Here is a 24,086-nt window from a genome sequence, read left to right on the forward strand (position 1 = left end):
TAAGGGAAAGGGAATGTGATTGGGTAAGGGAAAGGGGATGTGATTGGGTAAGGGGAAAGGGAATGTGATTGGGTAAGGGAAAGGGGATGGGATTGGGTAAGGGGAAAGGGAATGTGATTGGGTAAGGGGAAAGGGGATGGGATTGGGTAAGGGAAAGGGGATGTGATTGGGTAAGGGGAAAGGGGATGTGATTGGGTAAGGGAAAGGGGATGTGATTGGGTAAGGGAAAGGGGATGGGATTGGGTAAGGGAAAGGGGATGGGATTGGGTAAGGGGAAAGGGAATGTGATTGGGTAAGGGGAAAGGGGATGTGATTGGGTAAGGGGAAAGGGGATGTGATTGGGTAAGGGGAAAGGGGATGTGATTGGGTAAGGGAAAGGGGATGTGATTGGGTAAGGGGAAAGGGGATGTGATTGGGTAAGGGGAAAGGGGATGTGATTGGGTAAGGGGAAAGGGATGTGATTGGGTAAGGGAAAGGGGATGTGATTGGGTAAGGGGAAAGGGGATGTGATTGGGTAAGGGAAAGGGGATGTGATTGGGTAAGGGAAAGGGGATGTGATTGGGTAAGGGGAAAAGAAGCAGGTGTGTCTTCTGATTAGAGATCTGATTGGGATGCTTCTAAACCAAGGGAAAGGGGATGTGATTGGGTAAGGGAAAAGGAGCAGGTGTGTCTTCTGATTAGCGTCTGATTGGCGACTGATTAGGGATTAATGACTGTCACCTGTGCATAGGGGGAGAAGGAGAGAAACACACACAGTACCTGTATCCGTAACATATGGAATCTTATGTTGCAATGCACCTTGGGAGGTAATGACATGTTCCTGATGAACAGATGTGGACCGGGCCTGTGGTGGTCATTAAGACATGTAAATGTGTTAGTTACTGTAGAGGGAGGGGGTCAATGTAAATGTGTTAGTTACTGTAGAGGGAAGGGGGTCAATGTGTTAGTTACTGTAGAGGGAAGGGGGTCAATGTGTTAGTTACTGTAGAGGGAAGGGGGTCAATGTGTTAGTTACTGTAGAGGGAAGGGGGTCAATGTGTTAGTTACTGTAGAGGGAAGGGGGTCAATGTAAATGTGTTAGTTACTGTAGAGGGAAGGGGGTCAATGTGTTAGTTACTGTAGAGGGAAGGAGGTCAATGTAAATGTGTTAGTTACTGTAGAGGGAAGGGGGTCAATGTGTTAGTTACTGTAGATAGAAGGGGGTCAATGTAAATGTGTTAGTTACTGTAGAGGGAAGGGGGTCAATGTAAATGTGTTAGTTACTGTAGAGGGAAGGGGGTCAATGTTAATGTGTTAGTTACTGTAGAGGGAAGGGGGTCAATGTGTTAGTTACTGTAGATAGAAGGGGGTCAATGTAAATGTGTTAGTTACTGTAGAGGGAAGGGGGTCAATGTGCTAGTTACTGTAGAGGGAAGGGGGTCAATGTAAATGTGTTAGTTACTGTAGAGGGAAGGGGGTCAATGTGTTAGTTACTGTAGAGGGAAGGGGGTCAATGTGTTAGTTACTGTAGAGAGAAGGGGGTCAATGTGTTAGTTACTGTAGAGGGAAGGGGGCCAATGTGTTAGTTACTGTGGAGGGAAGGGGGTCAATGTAAATGTGTTAGTTACTGTAGAGGGAAGGGGGTCAATGTGTTAGTTACTGTAGAGGGAAGGGGGTCAATGTGTTAGTTACTGTAGGTAGAAGGGGGTCAATGTAAATGTGTTAGTTACTGTATAGGGAAGGGGGTCAATATAAATGTTTTAGAACAAAATGTCACGTTGCTTTGGAAAAGGCTGCCCATTTAACATAGAAACAGTTGTCTTAACATTCAGATATAGTGACCGTCTCCTTGGATAACAGGGTCTGACAGGGTCTGCTTTTAGGGTGTCAGAGTGAGGGGGATAATGACAGTAAACACACTCTGAGAATAACAGTAGAGACTATCATTCCCTCAGGCCAGATCGTCCAGAGATGTCTCTCTGTCGTTTAGGTCGGAGCCTCTACAGACCACCGATCTCTAACTGTTGATGATGTGTAGCATTGATAACAGTGTTGTCCTGAATTATACCTGTCAACAGTTGATGTCGGTGCTTGATGTTGGTTGGGCACATCTGCTCTCTTTGTCTCTGCGAACACACACACACACACACACACACACACACACACACTGAGATAAAGGGACAGAGTGGAAAAACCTGGTGTCTGAGAAATAAGAGGCCCCCAAGTGTATATCACTCTGTGTGGGTGCTGTGGGTATCACTATGTGTGGGTGCTGTGGGTATCACTATGTGTGGGTGCTGTGGGTATCACTCTGTGTGGGTGCTGTGGGTATCACTCTGTGTGGGTGCTGTGGGTATCACTCTGTGTGGGTGCTGTGGGTATCACTATGTGTGGGTGCTGAGGGTATCAGTCTGTGTGGGTGCTGAGGGTATCAGTCTGTCTGGGTGCTGAGGATATCAGTCTGTCTGGGTGCTGAGGATATCAGTCTGTCTGGGTGCTGAGGATATCAGTCTGCCTGGGTGCTGAGGATATCAGTATGTCTGGGTGTATAATAACCAGACAGGACCTGGTGTGTGTGTGTGTGTGTGTGTGTGTGTGTGTGTGTGTGTGTGTGTGTGTGTGTGTGTGTGTGTGCTGTATATATGTCATTGGACACTGCAATATTCTGTTCCAACCTGTCATCACACTGTTGTCAGGACCAACTCCATGACAGGTCATTGAGCCCACTGAGTGGTGGGATCAAGCTACTGTGTTGATACTGAAAGGCTTGAGAGAGGCTATATAACAGCAGCTCTGTAAACACTGTGTTGATACTGAGAGGCTATATAACAGCAGCTCTGTAAACACTGTGTTGATACTGAAAGGCTTGAGAGAGGCTATATAACAGCAGCTCTGTAAACACTGTGTTGATACTGAGAGGCTATATAACCACAGCTCTGTAAACACTGTGTTGATACTGAGAGGCTATATAACAGCAGGTCTGTAAACACTGTGTTGATACTGAGAGGCTATATAACAGCAGCTCTGTAAACACTGTGTTGATACTGAAAGGCTTGAGAGAGGCTATATAACAGCAGCTCTGTAAACACTGTGTTGATACTGAGAGGCTGTATAACAGCAGGTCTGTAAAGACTGTGTTGATACTGAGAGGCTATATAACCGCAGCTCTGTAAACACTGTGTTGATACTGAGAGGCTATATAACAGCAGGTCTGTAAACACTGTGTTGATACTGAGAGGCTATATAACAGCAGCTCTGTAAACACTGTGTTGATACTGAAAGGCTTGAGAGAGGCTATATAACAGCAGCTCTGTAAACACTGTGTTGATACTGAAAGGCTTGAGAGAGGCTATATAACAGCAGCTCTGTAAACACTGTGTTGATACTGAAAGGCTTGAGAGAGGCTATATAACAGCAGCTCTGTAAACACTGTGTTGATACTGAAAGGCTTGAGAGAGGCTATATAACAGCAGCTCTGTAAACACTGTGTTGATACTGAAAGGCTTGAGAGAGGCTATATAACAGCAGCTCTGTAAACACTGTGTTGATACTGAGATGCTATATAACCGCAGGTCTGTAAACACTGTGTTGATACTGAGATGCTATATAACCGCAGGTCTGTAAACACTGTGTTGATACTGAGAAGCTTGAGAGAGGCTAGATAACAGCAGGTCTGTAAACACTGTGTTGATACTGAGAGGCTATATAACAGCAGCTCTGTAAACACTGTGTTAACTTAACTTCACCGATCCCTTTGGCGGGATCATTTTCGTCAACATCCGCTGAATTGCAGAGCGCCAAATTCAAATTAAATTACTAAAAATATTACATTTTCATGAAATCACAAGTGCAATATACCAAAACACAGCTTAGCTTGTTGTTAATCCACCTGGCGTGTCAGATTTAGAAAAAGCTTTACAGCGAAAACAAACCAAGCATTTGTGTAGCGACATCGATCAGTAGACAAAACATTACAAACAGCTAGCAGCAAAGTGGATTTTTCACGAAAGTCAGAAAAGCAATAAAATGAATCGCTTACCTTTGATGATCTTCGGATGTTTGCACTCACGAAACTCCCAGTTACACAATAAATGTTCCTTTTGTTCGATAAACAACCTCCATTTGGTTGGCGCGTTTTGTTTAGTAATCCACAGGCAGACGAAAATACCAAATAGTGTCCGTAAAGTTCGTAGAAACATGCCAAAAAAAATGTATAATCAATCCTCAGGTTGTTTTTACAATAATAAATCAACAATATTTCAACCAGACGGTAGCCTTTTCAATAGGAGAGAGAGAAGGTCTGCTCCCCAGGCTGCTCGCGCATGCACAAATCTGGGGACACCCAGCTATCCACTGACGCGATGTGATCATTCTCTACCATTTTTTCAGAATAAAAGCCTGAAACTATGTCTAAAGATGTCTATGTCTAATGTCTAACTATTCACACCATGTAGAAGCCATAGGGAAAGGAATCTGGTTGATATCCCTTTAAATGGAGGGTAGGCATGCAATGGAACAGAGAGGTTTAAGAATAACAGCACTTCCGGGTTGGATTTTCCTCAGGTTTTCGCCTGCAATATCAGTTCTGTTATACTCACAGACAATATTTTGACAGTTTTGGAAACTTTAGAGTGTTTTCTATCATAATCTGCCAATTATATGCATATTCTAGCTTCTGGGCCTGAGAAATAGGCGGTTTCATTTGGGCACGTTTTTCATCCTATCACCTGATAGGGCAGGTCACCTGAAAGACACGTCACCTGATAGGCAGGTCACCTGATGGGCAGGTCACCTGATGGGCAGGTCACCTGGTAGGCAGGTCACCTGGTCACCTGATGGGCAGGTATCCTGATGGGCAGGTATCCTGATAGGCAGGTATCCTGATAGGCAGGTCACCTGATGGGCAGGTCACCTGGTAGGCAGGTCACCTGGTCACCTGATGGGCAGGTATCCTGATGGGCAGGTATCCTGATAGGCAGGTATCCTGATAGGCAGGTCACCTGATAGGCAGGTCACCTGATGGGCAGGTCACCTGATGGGCAGGTCACCTGATGGGCAGGTATCCTGATGGGCAGGTCACCTGATAGGCAGGTCACCTGATAGGCAGGTCACCTGATAGGCATGTATCCTGATAGGCAGGTCACCTGATAGGCAGGTATCCTGAAAGGCAGGTCACCTGATAGGCAGGTATCCTGATAGGCAGGTATCCTGATAGGCAGGTCACCTGATAGGCAGGTATCCTGGTAGGCAGGTCACCTGGTAGGCAGGTCACCTGGTAGGCAGGTATCCTGGTAGGCAGGTATCCTGATGGGCAGGTCACCTGATAGGCAGGTCACCTGATAGGCAGGTGCGTAGTCCTAATCAACGCTACATCCTCTTGAGGTAACTCGGCACTGGATAGACTTTCACATGAATGCCTCCAACATGTTGTTTAAAGTACCATCTCTCCTTTTCATCTGATACATTAACCAATAGAGCAGCTCACCCAACTATGGGGTTTAAAGTGGCTCCCAGACCCAACCCATCTGCATGTCTACAGTGGCATCTAGTCTTTCTCTCTCATTAGCTCCACTTCCTCTGTCATCTTCAAGCTCACACATAATGCAACTGGACCTCACTTCACGGGAGAACTGTAAACCCACTGAGGAGAGACATGCCGATCTTTACTGCTGCAGGTGCTGTAAGGAGTACTGTGGACCAGTATTGATACCCACTTCCCCAGAGAATAGTTATGGTATTGATACCCACTAACCCAGAGAATAGTTATGGTATTGATACCCACTAACCCAGAGAATAGTTATGGTATTGATACCCACTAACCCAGAGAATAGTTATGGTATTGATACCCACTAACCCAGAGAATAGTTATGGTATTGATACCCACTTCCCCAGAGAATAGTTATGGTATTGATACCCACTAACCCAGAGAATAGTTATGGTATTGATACCCACTTCCCCAGAGAATAGTTATGGTATTGATACCCACTTCCCCAGAGAATAGTTATGGTATTGATATCTACTTCCCCAGAGAAAATGAATGGTATTGATACCCCCTAACCCAGAGAATAGTTATGGTATTGATACCCACTTCCCCAGAGAATAGTTATGGTATTTGTGCCTATTAATTGCTCGCGGCATCTAATACCTTGTATTAGAACCAATACCATAGCGTCTGCAAATGTATGGAGAATATGGATGACTTAAAAACTTATTCAGGATTGGTGGGTCCCTGCGAGACGGTTGAGCTAACGTAGGCTAATACGATTAGCATGAGGTTGAGCTAACGTAGGCTAATACGATTAGCATGAGGTTGTAAGTAACAAGAACATTTCCCAGGACGTAGACATAACTGATATGGGCAGAAAGCTTACACTCTTGTTAATCTAACTGCACTGTCCAATGTATAGTAGCTATTACCGTGAAATAATATCATGCTTTTGTTTGAGGAGGGTGCAAAGTTTTGAACATGAAAAGTTAGTATTAAACACATTAGGCACATTTGGGCAGTCTTGATACAACTTTTTGAACAGGTTCATTGGATCAGTTTAAAACTTTGCACAAACACTGCTGCCATCTAGTGGGCAAAATGTAAATTGCACCCGGGCTGGAATAATACATTATGGCCTTTCTCTTGCCTATCAAAGATGATGGTTCAAAAACAGTAATATGTATATAGACTAGGCTATGTTGCTGTTCTCTCTTCAGACATGGTGACCTGATTCATATGTATATAGGCTAGGCATGTTGCTGTTCTCTCTTCAGACATGGTGACCTGCTTCATATGTATATAGACTAGGCATGTTGCTGTTTTCTCTTCACACATGTTGACCTGCTTCAGGGCTCAACATGCAGCTCTCTCTTTTCTCTCTGGCTCTCTCTCTCTCTCTGGCTCTCTTTCCTCTCTCTCTCCTCTCTTTCCTCTCTCTCTCCTCTCTTTCTCTCTTTCCTCTCTCTCCCCTCTCTCCTCTCTCTCCTCTCTCTCCTCTCTCCCCTCTCTCTTCTCTCTGGCTCTCTTTCCTCTCTCTCCTCTCTCTCTCTTCTCTCTTTTCCCTCTGTGCCTTGTGAGTCAGCCCTTACTAGTTTGGATGCATCCCTGGGGTTGGAGGAGAGAGAGAGGAGAGGAGAGTGAACCAGAGAGAAGGGGAGGGGGAGAGGAGAGAGAGGAGAGTGAAGCGGAGAGAAGGGGAGGGGAGAGAAGATAGTGAAGCAGAGAGAAGGGCAGGGGGAGAGGACAGAGAGAGAGAGAGGAGAGGAGAGGAGAGAAGGGGAGGGGGGAGAGGAGAGGAGAGAGAGGGAGAGGAGAGAAGGGGAGGGGGGGAGAGGAGAGAGAGAGAGAGAGGAAAGGAGAGTGAAGGGGAGGGGGAGAGAAGAGAGAGAGAGAGAGAGAGAGGAAAGGAGAGTGAAGGGGAGGGGGAGAGAAGAGAGAGAGGAGAGAGAAGGGGAGGAGGGAGAGGAGAGAAGGGGAGGGGGAGAGGAGAGAGAGAGAGAGAGAGAGGAGAGAAGGGGAGGAGAGGAGAGAGAGAGAGAGAGAGAGAGAGAGAGAGGAGAGTGAAGCAGAGAGAAGGGGAGGGGGAAGGAGAGGAGAGAGAGAGAGAGAGAGAGGAGAGAAGGGGAGGAGAGGAGAGAGAGAGAGAGAGAGAGAGAGGAGAGTGAAGCAGAGAGAAGGGGAGGGGGAAGGAGAGGGGGAGAGGAGAGAGAGAGAGAGAGAGAGAGGGGAGGAGAGGAGAGAGAGAGAGAGGAGAGTGAAGCGGAGAGAAGGACAGTAGAGGAGGATTTTAACTGTTTTTACCTCATTGTAAAACCACTAGAGGGCATACATCTCCCTCTACCGTCATCCCTCTCTCTCCCTCCTTCTCTCACTCTACCGTCATCCCTCTCTCTCCCTCCTTCTCTCCCTCTACCTTCGTCCATCTCTCTCACTCCTTCTCTCACTCTACCTCCATCCCTCTCTCTCTCTCCCTCTACCTCCATCCCTCTCTCTCCCTCCTCTAGCTCTATCTCTCTCTCCCTCCTCTCCCTCTACCTCCATCCATCTCTCTCACTCCTTCTTTCCCCCTCTACCTCCATCCCTCTCTCTCCTTCCTCTCCCTCTACCTCCATCCCTCTCCCTCCGTCTCTCCCTCTACCTCCATCCCTCTCTCTCCCTCTACCTCCATCCCTCTCCCTCCGTCTCTCCCTCTACCTCCATCCCTCTCCCTCCGTCTCTCCCTCTACCTCCATCCCTCTCTCTCCCTCTACCTCCATCCCTCTCTTGCGTTCTCTCCCCCTCTACCATCATCCCTCTCCCTCCGTCTCTCCCTCTACCTCCATCCCTCTCCCTCCGTCTCTCCCTCTACCTCCATCCCTCTCCCTCCGTCTCTCCCTCTGCCTCCATCCCTCTCTCCCTCCTCTCCCTCTACCTCCATCCCTCTCTCTCACTCCTCTACCTCCATCCATCTCTCTCACTCATCTCCCCCTCTACATCATCCCTCTCTATCCTTCCTCTCCCTCTACCTCCATCCCTCTCCCTCCTTCTCTCCCTCTACCTCCATCCCTCCCTATCATTATCTCTCCCTCTACCCCCATCCCTCTCTCTCCTTCCTATCCCTCTACCTCCATCCCTCTCTCTCCCTCCTCTCCCTCTACCTCCATCGCTCTCTCTCCTTCCTCTCCCTCTACCTCCATCGCTCTCTCTCCTTCCTCTCCCTCTACCTCCATCCCTCCCTATCATTCTCTCTCCCTCTACCCCCATCCCTCTCTCTCCTTCCTATCCCTCTACCTCCATCCCTCTCTCTCCCTCCTCTCCCTCTACCTCCATCCCTCTCTCTCCTTCCTATCCCTCTACCTCCATCCCTCTCTCTCCCTCCTCTCCCTCTACCTCCATCGCTCTCTCTCCTTCCTCTCCCTCTACCTCCATCGCTCTCTCTCCTTCCTCTCCCTCTACCTCCATCCCTCTCTCTCCATCATCTCCCTCTCTACCATTTCATTATTCATTCTCTTTGCCACACAGTTGTTTCCACAACAACTGGAGAATCTATAAAATGTGCAACAGGAGACCGACACGAGGCTGTAGGTTCTGTAAACTCAACAACCCACAGGGTGTGTCCCAAATGGGCTCCTATTCAATGTATAGTGCACCAGGCCCCATAAGACTCTGGTATAAAGTAGTGCCCCATTAGACTCTGGTATAAAGTAGTGCCCCATAAGACTCTGGTATAAAGTAGTGCCCAATAAGACTCTGGTATAAAGTAGTGCCCCATAAGACTCTGGTATAAAGTAGTGCCCCATAAGACTCTGGTATAAAGTAGTGCCCCATAAGACTCTGGTATAAAGTAGTGCACCATAATACTCTGGTATAAAGTAGTGCACCATAAGACTCTGGTATAATGTAGTGCACCAGGCCCCATAAGACTCTGGTATAAAGTAGTGCCCCATAAGACTCTGGTATAAAGTAGTGCACCAGGCCCCATTAGACTCTGGTATAAAGTAGTGCACCATAAGACTCTGGTATAATGTAGTGCACCAGGCCCCATTAGACTCTGGTATAAAGTAGTGCCCCATAAGACTCTGGTATAAAGTAGTGCACCAGGCCCCATTAGACTCTGGTATAAAGTAGTGCACCAGGCCCCATTAGACTCTGGTATAAAGTAGTGCCCCATAAGACTCTGGTATAATGTAGTGCCCCATAAGACTCTGGTATAAAGTAGTGCCCCATAAGACTCTGGTATAAAGTAGTGCCCCATAAGACTCTGGTATAAAGTAGTGCACCAGGCCCCATAAGACTCTGGTATAAAGTAGTGCACCAGGCCCCATAAGACTCTGGTATAAAGTAGTGCCCCATAAGACTCTGGTATAAAGTAGTGCACCAGGCCCCATTAGACTCTGGTATAAAGTAGTGCCCCATAAGACTCTGGTATAAAGTAGTGCCCCATAAGACTCTGGTATAAAGTAGTGCACCATAAGACTCTGGTATAAAGTAGTGCACCATCAGACTCTGGTATAAAGTAGTGCCCCATAAGACTCTGGTATAAAGTAGTGCCCCATTAGACTCTGGTATAAAGTAGTGCCCCATAAGACTCTGGTATAAAGTAGTGCCCCATTAGACTCTGGTATAAAGTAGTGCCCCATTAGACTCTGGTATAAAGTAGTGCACCAGGCCCCATTAGACTCTGGTATAAAGTAGTGCCCCATTAGAGTCTGGTATAAAGTAGTGCACCAGGCCCCATTAGACTCTGGTATAAAGTAGTGCACTAGGCCCCATTAGACTCTGGTATAAAGTAGTGCACCATTAGACTCTGGTATAAAGTAGTGCCCCATTAGACTCTGGTATAAAGTAGTGCCCCATAAGACTCTGGTATAAAGTAGTGCACCATAAGACTCTGGTATAAAGTAGTGCCGCATAAGACTCTGGTATAAAGTAGTGCCCCATAAGACTCTGGTATAAACTAGTGCCCCATTAGACTCTGGTATAAAGTAGTGCCCCATAAGACTCTGGTATAAAGTAGTGCCCCATAAGACTCTGGTATAAAGTAGTGCCCCATAAGACTCTGGTATAAAGTAGTGCCCCATCAGACTCTGGTATAAAGTAGTGCCCCATAAGACTCTGGTATAAAGTAGTGCCCCATAAGACTCTGGTATAAAGTAGTGCCCCATCAGACTCTGGTATAAAGTAGTGCCCCAGGCACCATAAGACTCTGGTATAAAGTAGTGCACCATAAGACTCTGGTATAAAGTAGTGCCCCATTAGACTCTGGTATAAAGTAGTGCCCCATCAGACTCTGGTATAAAGTAGTGACCATAAGACTCTGGTATAAAGTAGTGCCCCATTAGACTCTGGTATAAAGTAGTGCCCCATAAGACTCTGGTATAAAGTAGTGCCCCATTAGACTCTGGTATAAAGTAGTGACCATAAGACTCTGGTATAAAGTAGTGCTCCATTAGACTCTGGTATAAAGTAGTGCACCAGGCCCCATAAGACTCTGGTATAAAGTAGTGCCCCATAAGACTCTGGTATAAAGTAGTGCCCCATAAGACTCTGGTATAAAGTAGTTTAAAGGTTTAGCCCCTCTGGTATAAAGTAGTGCACCATAAGACTCTGGTATAAAGTAGTGCCCCATAAGACTCTGGTATAAAGTAGTGCCCCAGAGACTCTGGTATAAAGTAGTACCCCATAAGACTCTGGTATAAAGTAGTGCCCCATTAGACTCTGGTATAAAGTAGTGCACCAGGCCCCATAAGACTCTGGTATAAAGTAGTGCCCCATAAGACTCTGGTATAAAGTAGTGCACCATAAGACTCTGGTATAAAGTAGTGCACCATAAGACTCTGGTATAAAGTAGTGCCCCATAAGACTCTGGTATAAAGTAGTGCCCCATAAGACTCTGGTATAAAGTAGTGCCCCATAAGACTCTGGTATAAAGTAGTGCCCCATAAGACTCTGGTATAAAGTAGTGCCCATAAGACTCTGGTATAAAGTAGTGCCCCATAAGACTCTGGTATAAAGTAGTGCCCCATAAGACTCTGGTATAAAGTAGTGCCCCATAAGACTCTGGTATAAAGTAGTGCACCATAAGACTCTGGTATAAAGTAGTGCCCCATAAGACTCTGGTATAAAGTAGTGCCCCATAAGACTCTGGTATAAAGTAGTGCCCCATCAGACTCTGGTATAAAGTAGTGCCCCATTAGACTCTGGTATAAAGTAGTGCCCCATAAGACTCTGGTATAAAGTAGTGCACCAGGCCCCATAAGACTCTGGTATAAAGTAGTGCCCCATAAGACTCTGGTATAAAGTAGTGCCCCATTAGACTCTGGTATAAAGTAGTGCCCCATTAGACTCTGGTATAAAGTAGTGCCCCATAATAGACTCTGGTATAAAGTAGTGCCATAAGACTCTGGTATAAAGTAGTGCCCCATTAGACTCTGGTATAAAGTAGTGCCCCATAAGACTCTGGTATAAAGTGCTCCATTAGACTCTGGTGCCCCAGGCCCCATAAGACTCTGGTATAAAGTAGTGCACCATAAAGACTCTGGTATGGTATAAAGTAGTGCACCATAAGACTCTGGTATAAAGTAGTGCCCCATAAGACTCTGGTATAAAGTAGTGCCCCATAAGACTCTGGTATAAAGTAGTGCCCCATAAGACTCTGGTATAAAGTAGTGCCCCATAAGACTCTGGTATAAAGTAGTGCATAAGACCAGTGCACCATAAGACTCTGGTATAAAGTAGTGCCCCATAAGACTCTGGTATAAAGTAGTGCCCCATAAGACTCTGGTATAAAGTAGTGCCCCATAAGACTCTGGTATAAAGTAGTGCCCCATAAGACTCTGGTATAAAGTAGTGCACCATTAGACTCTGGTATAATGTAGTGCACCAGGCCCCATTAGACTCTGGTATAAAGTAGTGCCCACTCTGGTATAAAGTAGGCCCCATAAGACTCTGGTATAAAGTAGTGCACCATAAGACTCTGGTATAAAGTAGTGCACCAGGCCCCATAAGACTCTGGTATAAAGTAGTGCACCATAAGACTCTGGTATAAAGTAGTGCACCAGGCCCCATAAGACTCTGGTATAAAGTAGTGCCCCATAAGACTCTGGTATAAAGTAGTGCACCAGGCCCCATAAGACTCTGGTATAAAGTAGTGCCCCAGGCCCCATAAGACTCTGGTATAAAGTAGTGCACCATAAGACTCTGGTATAAAGTAGTGCCCCATAAGACTCTGGTATAAAGTAGTGCCCCATAAGACTCTGGTATAAAGTAGTGCCCCATTAGACTCTGGTATAAAGTAGTGCCCCATAAGACTCTGGTATAAAGTAGTGCCCCATAAGACTCTGGTATAAAGTAGTGCCCCATAAGACTCTGGTATAAAGTAGTGCCCCATAAGACTCTGGTATAAAGTAGTGCCCCATAAGACTCTGGTATAAAGTAGTGCCCCATAAGACTCTGGTATAAAGTAGTGCCCCATAAGACTCTGGTATAAAGTAGTGCCCCATAAGACTCTGGTATAAAGTAGTGCCCCATAAGACTCTGGTATAAAGTAGTGCCCCATAAGACTCTGGTATAAAGTAGTGCCCCATAAGACTCTGGTATAAAGTAGTGCCCCATAAGACTCTGGTATAAAGTAGTGCCCCATAAGACTCTGGTATAAAGTAGTGCCCCATAAGACTCTGGTATAAAGTAGTGCCCCATAAGACTCTGGTATAAAGTAGTGCACCATAAGACTCTGGTATAAAGTAGTGCACCATAAGACTCTGGTATAAAGTAGTGCCCCATAAGACTCAGGCCCCATAAGACTCTGGTATAAAGTAGTGTGACTCCCCAGGCCATAAGACTCTGGTATAAAGTAGACTCTCTGGTATAAAGTAGTGCACCATAAGACTCTGGTATAAAGTAGTGCACCAGGCCCCATAAGACTCTGGTATAAAGTAGTGCCCCATAAGACTCTGGTATAAAGTAGTGCCCCATAAGACTCTGGTATAAAGTAGTGCCCCATAAGACTCTGGTATAAAGTAGTGCCCCATAAGACTCTGGTATAAAGTAGTGCCCCATTAGACTCTGGTATAAAGTAGTGCCCCATAAGACTCTGGTATAAAGTAGTGCCCCATAAGACTCTGGTATAAAGTAGTGCCCCATAAGACTCTGGTATAAAGTAGTGCCCCATAAGACTCTGGTATAAAGTAGTGCCCCATAAGACTCTGGTATAAAGTAGTGCCCCATAAGACTCTGGTATAAAGTAGTGCCCCATAAGACTCTGGTATAAAGTAGTGCCCCATAAGACTCTGGTATAAAGTAGTGCCCCATAAGACTCTGGTATAAAGTAGTGCACCATAAGACTCTGGTATAAAGTAGTGCACCATAAGACTCTGGTATAAAGTAGTGCCCCATAAGACTCTGGTATAAAGTAGTGCCCCATAAGACTCTGGTATAAAGTAGTGCCCCATAAGACTCTGGTATAAAGTAGTGCACCATAAGACTCTGGTATAAAGTAGTGCACCAGGCCCCATAAGACTCTGGTATAAAGTAGTGCCCCATAAGACTCTGGTATAAAGTAGTGCCCCATAAGACTCTGGTATAAAGTAGTGCCCCATAAGACTCTGGTATAAAGTAGTGCCCCATAAGACTCTGGTATAAAGTAGTGCCCCATAAGACTCTGGTATAAAGTAGTGCCCCATCAGACTCTGGTATAAAGTAGTGCCCCATTAGACTCTGGTATAAAGTAGTGCCCCATAAGACTCTGGTATAAAGTAGTGCCCCATAAGACTCTGGTATAAAGTAGTGCCCCATAAGACTCTGGTATAAAGTAGTGCCCCATTAGACTCTGGTATAAAGTAGTGCCCCATTAGACTCTGGTATAAAGTAGTGCCCCATAAGACTCTGGTATAAAGTAGTGCCCCATAAGACTCTGGTATAAAGTAGTGCCCCATTAGACTCTGGTATAAAGTAGTGCCCCATAAGACTCTGGTATAAAGTAGTGCCCCATAAGACTCTGGTATAAAGTAGTGCCCCATAAGACTCTGGTATAAAGTAGTGCCCCATAAGACTCTGGTATAAAGTAGTGCCCCATAAGACTCTGGTATAAAGTAGTGCCCCATAAGACTCTGGTATAAAGTAGTGCACCATTAGACTCTGGTATAATGTAGTGCACCAGGCCCCATTAGACTCTGGTATAAAGTAGTGCACTAGGCCCCATTAGACTCTGGTATGAAGTAGTGCACCATAAGACTCTGGTATAAAGTAGTGCACCAGGCCCCATTAGACTCTGGTATAAAGTAGTGCCCCATAAGACTCTGGTATAAAGTAGTGCCCCATAAGACTCTGGTATAAAGTAGTGCCCCATAGGACTCTGGTATAAAGTAGTGCCCCATAAGACTCTGGTATAAAGTAGTGCCCCATTAGACTCTGGTATAAAGTAGTGCCCCATTAGACTCTGGTATAAAGTAGTGCCCCATAAGACTCTGGTATAAACTAGTGCCCCATTAGACTCTGGTATAAAGTAGTGCCCCATAAGACTCTGGTATAAAGGTATAAACTCTGGTATAAAGTAGTGCCCCATTAGACTCTGGTATAAAGTAGTGCCCCATAAGACTCTGGTATAAAGTAGTGCCCCATAAGACTCTGGTATAAAGTAGTGCCCCATAAGACTCTGGTATAAAGTAGTGCCCCATAAGACTCTGGTATAAAGTAGTGCCCCATAAGACTCTGGTATAAAGTAGTGCCCCATAAGACTCTGGTATAAAGTAGTGCCCCATCAGACTCTGGTATAAAGTAGTGCCCCAGGCACCATAAGACTCTGGTATAAAGTAGTGCACCATAAGACTCTGGTATAAAGTAGTGCCCCATTAGACTCTGGTATAAAGTAGTGCCCCATCAGACTCTGGTATAAAGTAGTGACCATAAGACTCTGGTATAAAGTAGTGCCCCATTAGACTCTGGTATAAAGTAGTGCCCCATTAGACTCTGGTATAAAGTAGTGCCCCATTAGACTCTGGTATAAAGTAGTGCCCCATAAGACTCTGGTATAAAGTAGTGCCCCATAAGACTCTGGTATAAAGTAGTGCCCCATAAGACTCTGGTATAAAGTAGTGCCCCATAAGACTCTGGTATAAAGTAGTGCCCCATAAGACTCTGGTATAAAGTAGTGCCCCATAAGACTCTGGTATAAAGTAGTGCCCCATAAGACTCTGGTATAAAGTAGTGCCCCATAAGACTCTGGTATAAAGTAGTGCCCCATAAGACTCTGGTATAAAGTAGTGCCCCATAAGACTCTGGTATAAAGTAGTGCCCCATAAGACTCTGGTATAAAGTAGTGCCCCATAAGACTCTGGTATAAAGTAGTGCACCATAAGACTCTGGTATAAAGTAGTGCCCCATTAGACTCTGGTATAAAGTAGTGCCCCATTAGACTCTGGTATAAAGTAGTGCCCCATAAGACTCTGGTATAAAGTAGTGCCCCAGGCCCCATAAGACTCTGGTATAAAGTAGTGCACCATAAGACTCTGGTATAAAGTAGTGCCCCATAAGACTCTGGTATAAAGTAGTGCCCCATAAGACTCTGGTATAAAGTAGTGCCCCATAAGACTCTGGTATAAAGTAGTGCCCCATAAGACTCTGGTATAAAGTAGTGCCCCATAAGACTCTGGTATAAAGTAGTGCCCCATAAGACTCTGGTATAAAGTAGTGCCCCATAAGACTCTGGTATAAAGTAGTGCCCCATAAGACTCTGGTATAAAGTAGTGCCCCATAAGACTCTGGTATAAAGTAGTGCCCCATAAGACTCTGGTATAAAGTAGTGCCCCATAAGACTCTGGTATAAAGTAGTGCCCCATAAGACTCTGGTATAAAGTAGTGCACCATAAGACTCTGGTATAAAGTAGTGCACCAGGCCCCATCAGACTCTGGTATAAAGTAGTGCCCCATAAGACTCTGGTATAAAGTAGTGCCCCATTAGACTCTGGTATAAAGTAGTGCCCCATTAGACTCTGGTATAAAGTAGTGCCCCATAATACTCTGGTATAAAGTAGTGCCCCATAATACTCTGGTATAAAGTAGTGCCCCATAAGACTCTGGTATAAAGTAGTGCCCCATTAGACTCTGGTATAAAGTAGTGCACCATTAGACTCTGGTATAAAGTAGTGCACCATAAGACTCTGGTATAAAGTAGTGCCCCATAAGACTCTGGTATAAAGTAGTGCCCCATAAGACTCTGGTATAAAGTAGTGACTCCACCATAAGACTCTGGTATAAAGTAGTGCCCCATAAGACTCTGGTATAAAGTAGTGCCCCATAAGACTCTGGTATAAAGTAGTGCCCCCTGGTATAAAGTAGTGCCCCATAAGACTCTGGTATAAAGTAGTGCCCCATAAGACTCTGGTATAAACTCTGGTATAAAGTAGTGCCCCATAAGACTCTGGTATAAAGTAGTGCCCCATAAGACTCTGGTATAAAGTAGTGCCCCATAAGACTCTGGTATAAAGTAGTGCACCATTAGACTCTGGTATAATGTAGTGCACCAGGCCCCATTAGACTCTGGTATAAAGTAGTGCACTAGGCCCCATTAGACTCTGGTATGAAGTAGTGCACCATAAGACTCTGGTATAAAGTAGTGCACCAGGCCCCATTAGACTCTGGTATAAAGTAGTGCCCCATAAGACTCTGGTATAAAGTAGTGCCCCATAAGACTCTGGTATAAAGTAGTGCCCCATAAGACTTTGGTATAAAGTAGTGCCCCATTAGACTCTGGTATAAAGTAGTGCCCCATAAGACTCTGGTATAAAGTAGTGCCCCATTAGACTCTGGTATAAAGTAGTGCCCCATAAGACTCTGGTATAAAGTAGTTTCCCATAAGACTCTGGTATAAAGTAGTGCCCCATAAGACTCTGGTATAAAGTAGTGCCCCATTAGACTCTGGTATAAAGTAGTGCCCCATTAGACTCTGGTATAAAGTAGTGCCCCATAAGACTCTGGTATAAACTAGTGCCCCATTAGACTCTGGTATAAAGTAGTGCCCCATAAGACTCTGGTATAAACTAGTGCCCCATTAGACTCTGGTATAAAGTAGTGCCCCATAAGACTCTGGTATAAAGTAGTGCCCCATAAGACTCTGGTATAAAGTAGTGCCCCATAAGACTCTGGTATAAAGTAGTGCCCCATCAGACTCTGGTATAAAGTAGTGCCCCATAAGACTCTGGTATAAAGTAGTGCCCCAGGCACCATAAGACTCTGGTATAAAGTAGTGCACCATAAGACTCTGGTATAAAGTAGTGCCCCATTAGACTCTGGTATAAAGTAGTGCCCCATCAGACTCTGGTATAAAGTAGTGACCATAAGACTCTGGTATAAAGTAGTGCACCATAAGACTCTGGTATAAAGTAGTGCCCCATAAGACTCTGGTATAAAGTAGTGCACCATTAGACTCTGGTATAAAGTAGTGCACCAGGCCCCATAATACTCTGGTATAAAGTAGTGCACCATAAGACTCTGGTATAAAGTAGTGCCCCATTAGACTCTGGTATAAAGTAGTGCACCAGGCCCCATAAGACTCTGGTATAAAGTAGTGCACCAGGCCCCATAAGACTCTGGTATAAAGTAGTGCACTAGGCCCCATAAGACTCTGGTATAAAGTAGTGCACTAAACAGTGATAGAGAAGGACTGATGGCCCCCTATCATGTACCTGTCTGTTGGCACGTAAAGTACACTGGTATATTATTTCAGTATACTCCCACGTGTGTGTGTGTGTGTGTGTGTGTGTGTGTGTGTGTGTGTGTGTGTGTGTGTGTGTGTGTGTGTGTGTGTGTGTGTGTGTGTGTGTGTGAGTATTTCTTGTGGGTGTTATGATGTATAATGGTGAGTGTGTCACATTGATTTACTGTAACAATGTAGAAACCCTTATCTCAGGAAAGCAGTACACACACACACACACACACACGCACACACACACACCTCCCTTCAAGTGTGGGCTGCAACACAGGAATTACTCTCCTCAGACGAAGAGAGAGAAACACTGGGTTCTCTATGTCTCTGAAAATAATGTTTGATTCCCCATGTTTCATCATTTTACCATCCAGAGCAGAGGGGGAATAGAGGGGAGAGGAGGAGAGGAGAGGGGGAGGAGAGGAGGAGTGGAGGGAAGAAGAGGGGGAGTGGAGGGAAGGAGAGGGGGAGTGGAGAGGGGGAGTGGAGGGAATGAGAGGAGGAGTGGAGGGAATGAGAGAAGGAGTGGAGGGAAGGAGAGGTGGAGGAGAGAAGGAGTGGAGGGAAGGAGAGGGGGAGTGGAGGGAAGGAGAGGGGGAGGAGAGGGGGAGTGGAGGGAAGGAGAGGAGGGAAGGGGAGTGGAGGGAAGGAGAGGGGGAGTGGAGGGAAGGAGAGGGGGAGTGGAGGGAAGGAGAGGAGGAATAGAGGAGGAGAGTAGGAGTGGAGGGAAGGAGAGGGGGAGTGGAGGGGGAGGAGAGGAGGAGTGGAGGGAAGGGGAGGAGGGGAGGGGAGAGAGGGAGTGGAGGGAAGGAGAGGAGGGAAGGAGAGGGGGAGGGGAGTGGAGGGAAGGAGAGGAGGAGTGGAGAGGAGGGGAGGAAAGAGGGAGGGGAGAGGGGGGGAGGAAAGAGGGAGGGTAGATGGGGGGAGGAAAGAGGGAGTGGAGGGAATGAGAGGAGGGGAGGAAAGAGGGAGTGGAGGGAATGAGAGGAGGGGTGGAATTAGGGAGTGGAGGGAATGAGAGGAGGGGAGGGAATGAGAGAAGGAGTGGAGGGAATGAGGGAAGGAGTGGAGGGAATGAGGGAAGGAGTGGAGGGAAGGAGTGGAGGGAATGAGGGAAGGAGTGGAGGGAATGAGGGAAGGAGTGGAGGGAATGAGTGAAGGAGTGGAGGGAATGAGGGAAGGAGTGGAGGGAATGAGGGAAGGAGTGGAGGGAAGGAGAGGAGGGAAGGAGAGGGGGAGTGGAGGGAATGAGAGAAGGAGTGGAGGGAATGAGAGAAGGAGTGGAGGGAATGAGAGAAAGAGTGGAGAGAAAGAGTGGAGGGAAGGAGAGGGGGGAGTGGAGGGAATGAGAGGAGGAGTGGAGGGAATGAGAGGAGGAGTGGAGGGAATGAGAGGAGGAGTGGAGGGAATGAGAGGAGGAGTGGAGGGAATGAGAGGAGGAGTGGAGGGAAGGAGAGGGGAGGAGGAGTGGAGGGAAGGAGAGTAGGAGTGGAGGGAAGGAGAGAAGGAGTGGAGGGAAGGAGAGGGGAGGAGGAGTGGAGGGAAGGAGAGGGGAGGAGGAGTGGAGGGAACGAGAGTATGAGTGGAGGGAAGGAGAGTAGGAGTGGAGGGAAGGAGAGTAGGAATGGAGGGAAGGAGAGGGGGAGTGGAGGGAAGGAGAGGGGGAATAGAGGAGGAGAGGGGGAGTGGAGGGAAGGAGAGGTGGAGTGTTAGGGAAGGAGAAGAGGGGGGGAGGGAAGGAGAGGAGTGGAGAGGGGGAGTGGAGGGAATGAGAGGATGAGTGGAGAGGGGGAGTGGAGGGAAGGAGAGGGAGTGGAGGGAAGGAGAGGAGGGAAGGAGAGGGGGAGTGGAGGGAATGAGAGAAGGAGTGGAGGGAATGAGAGAGAGTGGAGAGAAAGAGTGGAGGGAAGGAGAGGGGGGAGTGGAGGGAATGAGAGGAGGAGTGGAGGGAATGAGAGGAGGAGTGGAGGGAATGAAAGGAGGAGTGGAGGGAATGAGAGGAGGAGTGGAGGGAAGGAGAGGGGAGGAGGAGTGGAGGGAAGGAGAGTAGGAGTGGAGGGAAGGAGAGAAGGAGTGGAGGGAAGGAGAGGGGAGGAGGAGTGGAGGGAAGGAGAGGGGAGGAGGAGTGGAGGGAAGGAGAGTATGAGTGGAGGGAAGGAGAGTAGGAGTGGAGGGAAGGAGAGTAGGAATGGAGGGAAGGAGAGGGGGAGTGGAGGGAAGGAGAGGGGGAATAGAGGAGGAGAGGGGGAGTGGAGGGAAGGAGAGGTGGAGTGTTAGGGAAGGAGAAGAGGGGGGGAGGGAAGGAGAGGAGTGGAGAGGGGGAGTGGAGGGAATGAGAGGATGAGTGGAGAGGGGGAGTGGAGGGAAGGAGAGGGAGTGGAGGGAAGGAGAGGAGGGAAGGAGAGGGGGAGTGGAGGGAATGAGAGAAGGAGTGGAGGGAATGAGAGAGAGTGGAGAGAAAGAGTGGAGGGAAGGAGAGGGGGGAGTGGAGGGAATGAGAGGAGGAGTGGAGGGAATGAGAGGAGGAGTGGAGGGAATGAAAGGAGGAGTGGAGGGAATGAGAGGAGGAGTGGAGGGAAGGAGAGGGGAGGAGGAGTGGAGGGAAGGAGAGTAGGAGTGGAGGGAAGGAGAGAAGGAGTGGAGGGAAGGAGAGGGGAGGAGGAGTGGAGGGAAGGAGAGGGGAGGAGGAGTGGAGGGAAGGAGAGTATGAGTGGAGGGAAGGAGAGTAGGAGTGGAGGGAAGGAGAGGGGGAGTGGAGGGAAGGAGAGGGGGAATAGAGGAGGAGAGGGGGAGTGGAGGGAAGGAGAGGGGGAGTGGAGGGAAGGAGAAGAGGGGGGGAGGGAAGGAGAGGAGTGGAGAGGGGGAGTGGAGGGAAGGAGAGGATGAGTGGAGAGGGGGAGGGAAGGAGAGGGAGTGGAGGGAAGGAGTGGAGGGAAGGAGAGGGGGAATATAGGAGGAGAGGGGAGTGGAGGGAAGGAGAGGAGGGAGTGGAGGGAAGGAGAGGGGGAGTGGAGGGAAGGAGAGGGGGAGAGGAGGAGTGGAGAGGGGGAGTGGAGGGAAGGAGAGGGGGAGTGAAGGGAAGGATAGGGGGAGTGGAGGGAAGGATAGGGGGAGTGGAGGGAAGGAGAGGGGGAGTGGAGAGGGGGAGTGGAGGGAAGTAGAGGGGGAGTGGAGGGAAGGAGAGGAGGAGTGGAGAGGGAGAGTGGAGGGAAGGAGAGGAGAGGGAGTGGAGGGAAGGAGAGTAGAGTCCCTTCACCCCTCATCCCTCCCTCTATTCCTCCATCCCTCATCCCTCCCTCTATTCCTTTATCACTCATCCCTCCCTCTATTCCTTTATCCCTCATCCCTCCCTCTATTCCTTCATCCCTCATCCCTTCCTCTGTCCCTTCACCCCTCACCCCTCATCCCTCCCTCTATCCATTCATGCCTCCCTCTATTTTTACATCCCTCATCCCTCCGTTGATTCCTTCACCCCTCATCCCTCCCTCTATCCATTCATCACTCCCTCTATTCCTCCATCCCTCATCCCTCCCTCTGTCCCTTCACCCCTCATCCCTCCCTCCATTAGTTCATCCCTCCCTCTATCCCGTCACCCCTCATCCCTCTCTACATCCCTTCATCCCTAATCCCTGCAGTCACAGCAACGACATACATGACAGAACAGAACTGAGTCCTTACAAGTTAAAATCCTGCTACTACTGTCCTAGAACCAACTAACACCCTACTACTGTCCTAGAACTAACACCCTTCTACTGTTCTAGAACTAACACCCTACTACTGTCCTAGAACTAACACCCTACTACTGTTCTAGAACTAACACCCTACTACTGTCCTAGAACTAACACCCTACTACTGTCCTAGAACTAACACCCTACTACTGTCCTAGAACTAACACCACCCTACTACTGTCCTAGAACTAACAACACCCTACTACTGTCCTAGAACCAACTAACACCCTACTACTGTCCTAGAACTAACACCCTACTACTGTCCTAGAACTAACACCCTACTACTGTCCTAGAACTAACACCCTACTACTGTCCTAGAACTAACACCCTACTACTGTCCTAGAACTAACAACACCCTACTACTGTTCTAGAACTAACACCCTACTACTGTCCTAGAACTAACAACACCCTACTACTGTCCTAGAACTAACAACACCCTACTACTGTCCTAGAACTAACAACACCCTACTACTGTCCTAGAACAAACTAACACCCTACTACTGTCCTAGAACTAACACCCTACTACTGTCCTAGAACTAACACCCTACTACTGTTCTAGAAGTAACACCCTACTACTGTCCTAGAACTAACAACACCCTACTACTGTCCTAGAACTAACACCCTACTACTGTCCTAGAACTAACACCCTTCTACTGTTCTAGAACTAACACCCTACTACTGTCCTAGAACTAACAACACCCTACTACTGTCCTAGAACTAACACCCTACTACTGTCCTAGAACTAACACCCTACTACTGTCCTAGAACTAACACCCTACTACTGTCCTAGAACTAACACCCTACTACTGTTCTAGAACTAACACCCTACTACTGTCCTAGAACTAACAACACCCTACTACTGTTCTAGAACTAACACCCTACTACTGTCCTAGAACTAACAACACCCTACTAATGTCCTAGAACTAACACCCTACTAATGTTCTAGAACTAACACCCTACTACTGTTCTAGAACTAACACCCTACTACTGTTCTAGAACTAACAACACCCTACTACTGTCCTAGAACTAACAACACCCTACTACTGTCCTAGAACTAACAACACCCTACTACTGTCCTAGAACTAACACCCTACTAATGTTCTAGAACTAACACCCTACTACTGTTCTAGAACTAACACCCTACTACTGTCCTAGAACTAACAACACCCTACTACTGTTCTAGAACTAACACCCTACTACTGTTCTAGAACTAACACCCTACTACTGTCCTAGAACTAACAACACCCAAGACCAATAGAGTCCATTTCAATAGAGTGCAAGTTATTCACCTTTTACCATAGAACAGAGTCCTGTCTAAGGGATGGGTTTTATGTTGCATTGGATTGTGTCTGTGTGGCTGTGTCTCTCCTCCCTGTCTTGGGACACCAGCCACCAGCGTTGCCAGATGGGCATCAGTACCATGGCTAACATAACACTGATGCTGCCAGTGGGATGTGTATATCCTCTTTGCTACTGATTGTCTTCATATTTATAGTCATGGCTCTGAGTTGTCTGTTGTCTCAGTGAAGATAGAGTCTTACAAACGGTCCTCTGTGTCCTTTATACACTGACTGGACAAACCATTAGGAACACCTGCCCTTTCCATGACAGACTGACCAGGTGAATCCAGGTGAAAGATATGATCCTTTATTGATGTCACCTGTTAAATCCACTTCAATCAGTGTAGATGAAGGGGAGGAGACAGGTTAAAGAAAGATCTTTAAGCCTTGAGACAGTTGAGACATGGATTGTGTATGTGAGCCATTCAGAGGGTGAATGGGCAAGATACAAGATTTAAGTGCCTTTTAACAGGGTATGGTAGTAGGTGCCAGGTGCACCGGTTTGAGTGTCTCAAGAACTGCAACGCTGCTGGGTTTTTCACACAACAGTTTCTCTGTGTGTATCAAGAATGGTCCACCACCCAAAGGACATCCAGCCAACTTGACACAACTGTGGGAAGCATTGGATTCAATATGGGCCGCTATCCCTGTGGAACGCTTTCAACACCTTGTAGAGTCCATGCCCCGACGAATTGAGGCTGTTAGGAAGGTGTCCTCTGTTTTGTACACTCAGCATTCCTTAGTGCAACAGGGCTGATGGTGTACACTATCTAGGGACTAGGGTGCCATTTGGAAAACAACCTCAGTCACATTGAACCCTTTCTGGTGTTTCCTCTGTCCTTGGCAAGCTCGCTCCATCATCTCTCTCTCTC

At 47.1% G+C, this 24,086-nt stretch overlaps 1 protein-coding gene across 1 annotated transcript in view; it reads left to right on the plus strand.

Moving 5' to 3' along the window:
* The window catches only part of LOC139393684 (glutamate receptor-interacting protein 1-like), a gene marked incomplete at its 3' end in the record, with an annotated part of 523,241 nt that overhangs the window by 379,656 nt on the left and 119,499 nt on the right, over positions 1-24,086 (plus strand). The gene's annotated exons all lie outside the window — the stretch shown is intronic.

This window comes from Oncorhynchus clarkii, unplaced genomic scaffold (assembly GCF_045791955.1).
Source record: "Oncorhynchus clarkii lewisi isolate Uvic-CL-2024 unplaced genomic scaffold, UVic_Ocla_1.0 unplaced_contig_10417_pilon_pilon, whole genome shotgun sequence".
Classification (NCBI taxonomy): Eukaryota; Metazoa; Chordata; class Actinopteri; order Salmoniformes; family Salmonidae; genus Oncorhynchus; species Oncorhynchus clarkii.